Here is a 9118-nt window from a genome sequence, read left to right as displayed (position 1 = left end):
TACAATTGTGCTTGATCCAAGGTTTTAATATGAACGGTTTCCATACATGAAGATGAAGAATAAGAATCAAAACATAAATTCTCTCAAATCGGTTCAAATCGAAAGTTAAAAAAATGAATGAAGAAAAATGTAAAAGATTTAGGAAGTGTTGAATAATTATAACAAATAAATCCTTACTTTATTGGGTTTCAAAGCCTCTAAATATTTGGAAAACCATCTATGTCTAACACAAACCTTTAACAATCTTCAAATTTCTCTAGAGAGAATGAGATTTATAGGATTTGAAAGATGAAAAAGTTGGTGGTTGATCGTTATATAAACTTGATGTAGATTGCAGATGAACAAATATTTAAAATAAAACTTTGGGAAGTCGAATTCGTTCCACAGGGACAATTGGGATTCACTTAAAATTCGAATTAAAAACCGAAATAAAGTTGTAAAACAAATTGGTTAAAAACAAAATAGATTTGTAGCAACATAGAAAATGGAAATTAACAATAAAAAAGAGAGATTGAACTAGTAAAAAAAAGCTTAGAGAGTTCAAGTTTACCATTACAAGTCATTCATAATGCTGAATTGTTCTAATTATGACTCAATCCACGTAGCAAGTCATTGCTCGTGAATCGGAAGATGATTCGAAGTAACCATTGATTGTAACCCAAGAGTATCCATGAAGATCTCTGACTTGGACAAGATTATCCGACTTATACTTCCATTCATCATAGAGCATGAGTGTTCTTGAACTTATCTAAGTAACACTCATCAAAGCTTAAATTAAAAGTATGAGTTAGATGATCTTATCATAAAGAGATTCACAAAATTAACATGTAAAACAGAAATAAAGAATTAAAATAGCATTGGTAGGATAAACTTGCTCCGACATCCTTGATCTCTCTAAGGAGAGTCTAGCCACTCATATCAAGGGTCATGGTTGGAGCAATAAGAAAATAAAAAAGACAATAGATGGAAATGAGACTGTAAAACAGAGTTGTAACTTAATTCCTTCTTTGATAGTCTCTTAAAAGGATTACAATAAGAACTAAAGGAAGGAAAAATCAACAAAATCACTCTTGATGTTCTCATTACAATCAAGAGCTCTCTCAAAAGAAAATTATAGAGAATTATAGAGAGAAAAAGAGAAAATTAAAGATCAAGAAAGGACCCCTTCTTTGAAATCAACCCTCTAATTTATAACATTCGTAATCGTGTTATTAGATCGACTTTTCGGATGATTTGATTCAAAAGAATTATTCAGTTACAATGACCGAAGTAGCTAGAACATCCCGTACGAATCTCGAGGCAAGATGACTCTAGATGACCGAGGAGCACTAGGGAGACACCGCGGCGCGGTGACGTTGCAAGTTTTGTTGCTCATCTTCGGTCAGATTTCTCATTTTTGCTCGCACATTGTAATCGACTTTGTTACGTTGTTTGATAACTTCTACGTGCGCTTTATTTATCTGCAATTAACAATAATATCTCATTAGCTTCATTAATTTGGATAAATAATTTAATTTTTCAATTATTTATGGGAACTAACATTTAAAATGTGATAGAATTAGGAAAATTACGATTCCAAAGTCAAATTATTGGGACCTTATCAGTGGTTTCTAGATAGTTGTGGTGGTTATTAGTAGGGATTGTTCCCAACCCTTGGATCTTCTCAAATAGATCTTAGATCGTTAAATAAATATTTTTTCTAGAGAGATAGAGGTTTCTAGGATTTGAAAAATGGAAAAAATTGGTGATTTTTAAGTAGTTGAGGTGGTTATTATTAGGGATTGCTCCCAACCCTTGGATTTTTCCAAATAGATCTTATAACAATAAATAAAATATTTCTCTAGAAAAAGAGATTTCTAGGATTTAAAAGATGGAAAAAAGTGAGTGGTTTCTAGGTAGTTGATGAGGTGGTTATTAATAGGGATTTATCCCAACCTTTAGATCTCCCCAAATAGATCTTACACCGATAAATATGTTTATGAGGGGGAGGGAAAGATAAAGATGTGTTTTATATATATACTAGAGGATGCCTGTGCCTACGCCACATATCATTTCGTGTATTTGTTCTTACGCATTGAAAATTAATTTAAAAGATCGAAATCTAATTGAATCATCTGATTTGGTTGAGTGAATAATTAGAGAATATTTCTAATGCAAATTTGAATTTAATTTATTTTTTAATTTGGTCCAAATCCCTGGTAAGAAGATGGAGATATATAATTGTTTTATTATTATTATTATTAATTATGTAGATATAATAACTTTATAAAAATGAACTTTTAATTAATTAAAATTAAAGAATATTCTCAAACCTAGAAAAATAAAAAGAGCTTCTATTAACCCCAACTTCTATTTATTTTCAACAGTTCATTTGTTTTATTTATTTCTAATTGGGGTGTAATAAGTAAAAGTTAAGGCACTAATAACAACTCTCTTTTTAAAATACAATCAAATTACACTCCCATGCCCTTATAATCACTAAGACTGGCAATGGGTCGGATAACATCGCTATCCTGACTCATTCTACTCGAGTTATTCGGGTATGAGTACAAATTTTTTATCCGATTAAGAATTCAGGTAAATTTATCTGCAATTATTTTTATCCGATATTTTTTAAGATTGGATATGGATATGCATCATATCCCCTCCGAATATCCGTTTACCCGAGTTTAATACAGTAAATCCACAATAAAATATATGTATAACCCAAAATTGAGATTTTTTCTATCATCTTCACAATAAGTTATATATATCCAACTTGGATATCCGCTTAAAATTTGGGTACAAGTCGGATATGGATATCCTTTAAAAAAGTGGATAAATAGTCAAATATGGATATCCTTAGCATAAGTGGGTAAAAAAAGGATATGGATAATCGGATATAATGTTGGATAAAAATATGGAAATAGCTTCATCCTACCCACACCTGACTTATTGTCAGCCCTAATAATCACGTTGGATAGGTAGAACAAATACAATCAAATTGCAATCAATGCCCATATATCCATGGTGGTTAGTTTTTAAGTAATCATGTTGGGTAATTTTCATAACTGAATCAATTGCAATCCACATCCCTATCCTCAAGTTAATTAGTTTTTTAAAATAACCAAAATTTTCCTTGTTAAATTCATTTTTTTTTTTTTAAATATTACTTTATTATATTATTATAATTGTATTCATACTATTTTAATATTTTATTATCTTTACTGTTACTCTAAAATTTATAATGATTAATGAGAGAAGCCGAGTAGAAGTAGTTCAACACTAAAATTTGAAAATCTGAAAATACCCCCATATAATCTTATCTTTAAAAATACCTTGTTTAAATTACAAAAGAACACGTACAAAAATGCCATAAATCATAATTTTTGTAATAATGTAATATAAAATATTATATTATTATCCTAATATAGTATTACATTATACTATGAAAATTCACTTAATAATATTTAGATTAAATAGTAAAGATATTATTATTGTAATATTATAATATTTTATTAATTTATACTATTTCATAATATATTATTTTATAATGATATTTATATAAAATTGACAACCTTTAAAACTAAGAAAATTAGATAAAAAATAATTATTAACAAATACCATCAAACTAACAATATAAGATAAATAATATATTTTTTTTTAAATATAAATAAAAAATGCCTATCAAAAAGGCCGTTAATCAGAAAAGTCTAGTTGAAATGTCATTTTGACAATTTTGAATTTTTTTATATTTTATTAGAAATATTACTTATTATAGATTTTTATTTAAAAATTTCTCTAATTTTTAAAATACACTCAAATTACAATCCCATGCCCCTAGAATCACATTGAGTAGGTTTCAAAACACAATCAAATTGTGGTGTGTTTCACATCTTTTTATTCATGGTGATAGTTTTTCAAGTAATCATGTTGGGTAGTTTTCAAAACATAATCAAATAGCAATCCACACCTCTATATTCATATTGGTTAGTTTTTCAAAATTAAATTAAAAAAAATCTTTTAATATGTAATCTTCAAAATTACAGATAGGTCTTTCTAATTTTACTGGTAGAAGACTGAGTAAATGTGTTTCAAGTGTTCGATAGTAAATTTTGGAAACTCCAAAATATCTTTATATTTTTATTTCATCTTAATATTATTAAGGTAATTTTGGTGAAAGACATATAAATAGATAAGATTATGATCTCATGACCCTTAGATTCTCGAGCAAAAGAAGTAATTCTTTGAGAGATTCAAATAAAATCAAAATCAGAACACACAAGTGATGAACTCCGTAAATTGTTAAGTGATTCTTTCCCACACCAACATGCAATCTTGAGAAGTGTAGCCATTTGCATATGAAATTCTTTTTAAAAATCTGGTGATGTTTTCAAATTTGATAAGTTAAATTAAAGAATAATGGAATTGACAAACATAAAATTCTAATGTTTTCTCTTATTTGATGATACAATTGAGTGAGAGACATGATTCTTTATTGCCTATCATGACACATTTTATGAAAGAAAGAAGGGGTGATGTGGGGTGATGTCATAGCGTATGCAATGACAGGGTTGTTGCTCACTAATGGTGAAAAACCAAGCACATCTAAATCATTTGAAGCCATATAAAAACCTTAGAAACACGAATTTCTCTATCCCTGTAACTACAATATCAAACTAAATCCAACATAAATAATCCTAGATAATAATTGATAATAAAAAAATGACATTTAAAATATGGTATCATCAAACTATTAGAATTTTATTCATATCATAGTCAAAATAACACCAGATATTATATCTACAATTGAAAATTGAGATGGAGCATAGAGAAGACATTTGTATTTACCCAAATTAGAGAAACAATATGGGGGAGAGAGAGAGAGAGAGAGAGAGAGAGAGAGAGAGAGAGAGAGAGAGAGAAAGACTTTAAAATGGATAATGAGGTGGTTTTAAGAGGTTTGAGTGATTTATAGGTAGTTGAGGTGGTTTTAAGAGGTTTGAGTGATGCTACCGACCCTTGAATCCTTCCTAACTTGATCTTAGACCAATAAATATGTTTTGGGGGGGGGGGGTATAAAGATGTGTTTTATATAATAGATATTTACCATAATCAATGTTCACACATTGATAACTCTATGTAACAATGTAGATATGTGCTTCTAGATCAACAACAAAATTTATAATTAAACTGTTGTATGGTGTTAATGATGAAGTGGGGTATACAAGAAACATTGTATATACTAAGATATATAAGTAAGTTCAATTTTTGTAATTCATTGTTATCACAATAATATTTTCTATTGCTTTAGTATATTTTATCTTTATTACTTATGAAATTTTTTTAATCTTTATTAGAAATGAACACACAACATTATTACTAACAAAATTACACATTATTCATATACATATTCCTCAATGTATTATGAAAATAAAGAATAAATTTTATTTTTAAAAATTTAATATTTATATTTTCTTCTAATTTATAAATTAAGATAGTTGGTCAATCCATTTTTACCATTAAAAAGGTACTTAGCACCCAAATATAAGAATCATGGATTTTCTTTTCCTTTGAAAATCTCCATATCAACTTCATTAGAAGGGTTGACTGGGTTGACGTACACATTTTTCATTAAAGTGATGAAAAAGTTTAGATCATAAAAAAAAAAAAAGTCTTTGTATGAGATGTTAATAAGGATGAACATGACGAGTCTTATTGTAAGACTGATTTATTAATATTATCTTAATTATCCGATTATGATTACTTATTTAATTAATTATATTCATTGCTTGTAGGTCATAATTTGTGGGGCCCCGCCAAACGCTAACACAAATCCCAAGGCCAAATCCCAAGGTACTAGGTGGCACCTCGAAATTTCGGCATGGTCTCCTCTATTTATGTTAGCGTTTCACGGAACTCAAACCTGATAAACCAATTTATAACAAAACCTGTATATAAAAATGTAGATACAGGAAAATAACAGCGGAAGACTAATTACATCTAACATGTAAGTAGATCAGAGTGCGGAAGATTTATCAATATACAGGCTTACCAAAACACTCTCACTCTAACAGAGGCCTAAACTCTCAAATCCAAAAACTACATACATCCTGGATGAAACTGACAACACTAAGGGATGTGGCCCTAGTGCTCACCAGGCAATAAAATCTGATCGACCAGATACTCCTCAATTACTGCCTCTACACCTGCCTCGACAGCTGCAAGTGCTGAAACTAAAAAAAATGGAAGGAAAGGGTGAGTAACAATGGTTACCCAGTAAGTCCACAGCCAATTCCTACTAATAACCCTTCCTAAGTATGATCGAATAAAGCATACTGAACATTTTAATACATGCAAGGTTTTACAAGATAAAATACGATCAACTGGTACATATAACCAGGGATGAGCAACTAAACAGTTTTAAAAATTACACATAGCATCAATCATCCATACTCATCATACATTTTTCATTTTATGCAAATAAGATTGCCAACATTGAAATAATAGACATGCTTCTCATTTATAATTCGAAATATAACAACAGATACATAATACAAATGGTGGAGTATTGGAATTAAAGAGTTGGGATTCACGACTGGATCGCTCCCAGTCAGGACATGATATTACAACATAAATCTGGCTTTTAGTTCCTGATTTTGTGGCCGGTCGCTGCACTTACCACATTGGTGACCATTTATCCGGCTCAGGCTGGCCGTTTGACGTGACTGTAAGCAATGGGTCTCTTTTCGATGTGTTAGAACGTTCGACTACTACTAGATTGTTAGTGATCACTGACTAATCATCTTCGTCTATGCCTATCAGGCGTGCATGTGATTCCCAAATGACACTCCACTTGTATACGACCACCTTTACAATACACGTTCACTGGTAAAGATAAGAAAGGAATGGATCCGGATTCCAGTTGTGACTCCACTTTCATACGCGTCCCATACCACGTATGAGTTTGGTGGTCCCTACCGTACATCCCAGGATAGTGTACCCCTCCGGATGATGTGACACATTATCCCTTCAGGCATTCACAAACCCTTTAACAACTCACAAAATAGCTACGTACATATATGATTTTTCATTTAAAACAAAAGAGAAATTAATAGAACAGGGTTGAGAACGGATATCCAGTTCCTACCATGCAACTGTGGCCAATCGGCCTAAAATAAATAACAGTACTCAGCGCAAGCGCTAACATAATCAGAAATAAACATGCAACCCTTTCATTAATAACCTGGATATCCTTTCACCAACCTACACACAACATACAATGTAAAATGCAGACATCACCCCTCGGGTGTGATTCTGACATTTTACCGTTCATTCCCTTTTCCCATTCTCTCAACATTCTCATTTTTCGTCCTTTCAAATCAACCATTCATTTTCAATCTTTCAAAGTCATTCTTTTGGTCTTTCCATTGAAAACCACCGAAGTTTATAAAAAAACAAGGTCCCAGCGATGCTCGGGACCAAAGCTGTTAAAATAGAGAAAGCTGGTGAAAATTTGGCTAAGTGTCAGAAACTCAATTTTTCAAAGTTCTCGAAATTAAAAACGGGTTTTCGAAATGAAAGTCTTGATCATGAGATTCGACACCATATAATTTTTGTAATCTAATTCAAAGGAACGCGAAAGTTATTTCATTTTGAAAACTTGCCGAAAACGTCAAAAATTACGTTTTGTTCTTGAAACAAAAATTCGGATTTTGATCCTTTGAGATTTGGATCTTAAAACCATTCCCATTGTTCCGAAATGGGGGGTAAAATCTTAATTTCATTAAAGAAAATGTTTTTAATGAAATAAAGAGTGACACATAGTGTACAAGGTGTGAGGAGGTCAAGCCAAGAGTCAGAGTCTGTTTTTGACTCAGAACAGTGCTGTCGGCAGCAGAACCTTGTTCTGTCGGTGGAACCGATGGTTCCTGCCGACGGAAGAAAATTTTCAGTGGCAGAAGCTTCATTCTGTCGGTGGAACCGACAGAATGCCTTCGGCAGGTGCCGGTGGCACCGACCCTTCCCGCCGACAGCCTGAACCTCACTCGCGATTTTTGGGTTTTTCGATCCCCTCTTTGGATCTTTGTTCCATTCTTCAAATCCCTCAATCCACCCACGAATTCAACATTTAAAATATAGATTAAACACATCAAATCCTTATTTCTAGCATGAATTTCAATTCAAATAAAGATTTCTATGATTTAAAACAAGCAACATATTTTTTACAAAATCCCTAAATGCAAATTTCAGAAATCTAAAGCTACCAATAAGAATTGGAAGTCCCTTACTTGGTTGTGGACGCCAAGGATACAAGCTAGCACTACAACTCAAGGTTGGATGGCTCAAGAGTCGAGGTTGGGCTGACTTGGATGCGAAATTTGCAAGGTATCCGACAATGACGTTTTCCTTCTCCTCTAAAATGAAGTATAGACCTAGCTCCTAACTCGATGAAGCCCTCGGACGGAAGATGTGGAGGTTTACTCGAGCTACCCGGCTGGTTTTGATGGAAGATGGAGAAAACGAACAAGAATGAACAACCAAAGGTTGTGAAGTTGTAGCCCTCGTCGTGGCCGACAACTTTGCCTTCTTCGTCGAGGTTCAACTCGGCTTCGTTCGCGCACAAACTTGACGGAAATGGGTCGAAACTCTAGGGTGGAGAAGTGGCTGTCATTTGGGGTTTTCTTAGAGAAGAAGAGGAAAGAATGAAATAAAAGAAATCAGATTCCTTTTTATAATAAAGCTGAGGGGCATACTTGTAATTTTCCCCTTATTTCTAGTTTCGATCGTAACTTAACTATTCGGACTCGGAAAATGACAAACGAATATACCATTTCGAATAATTTTTCGATTCGGATCTAATGGTGTCATCAAATCTTTTCGATTCTTGCTCTAACGAAATTCCACTGTTTTGGGTCCCACTTAACACGAAATTTGAGGATTCTATAACTTCTCTATCCGAATTCGAATTCGGATTTGCTTACAGGTTAATGTATATATTTCAATCCTTTTGAATCTAATGGCGAAGTTGATTTTCCTTGAAATTAATCATAACAAGATCCGAGTATTTTACTCTAAGTCTCTCCTTCGATATTTTCTTCCAAATCTCACCATTTAATTTCCTCGAGATATGAGTTGA

The sequence above is a fragment of the Akebia trifoliata genome, chromosome 1 (assembly GCF_017979445.1).
Source record: "Akebia trifoliata isolate Shusen 1 chromosome 1, ASM1797944v1, whole genome shotgun sequence".
NCBI classification, from domain to species: Eukaryota; Viridiplantae; Streptophyta; class Magnoliopsida; order Ranunculales; family Lardizabalaceae; genus Akebia; species Akebia trifoliata.
This window is presented reverse-complemented; position numbering follows the sequence as displayed.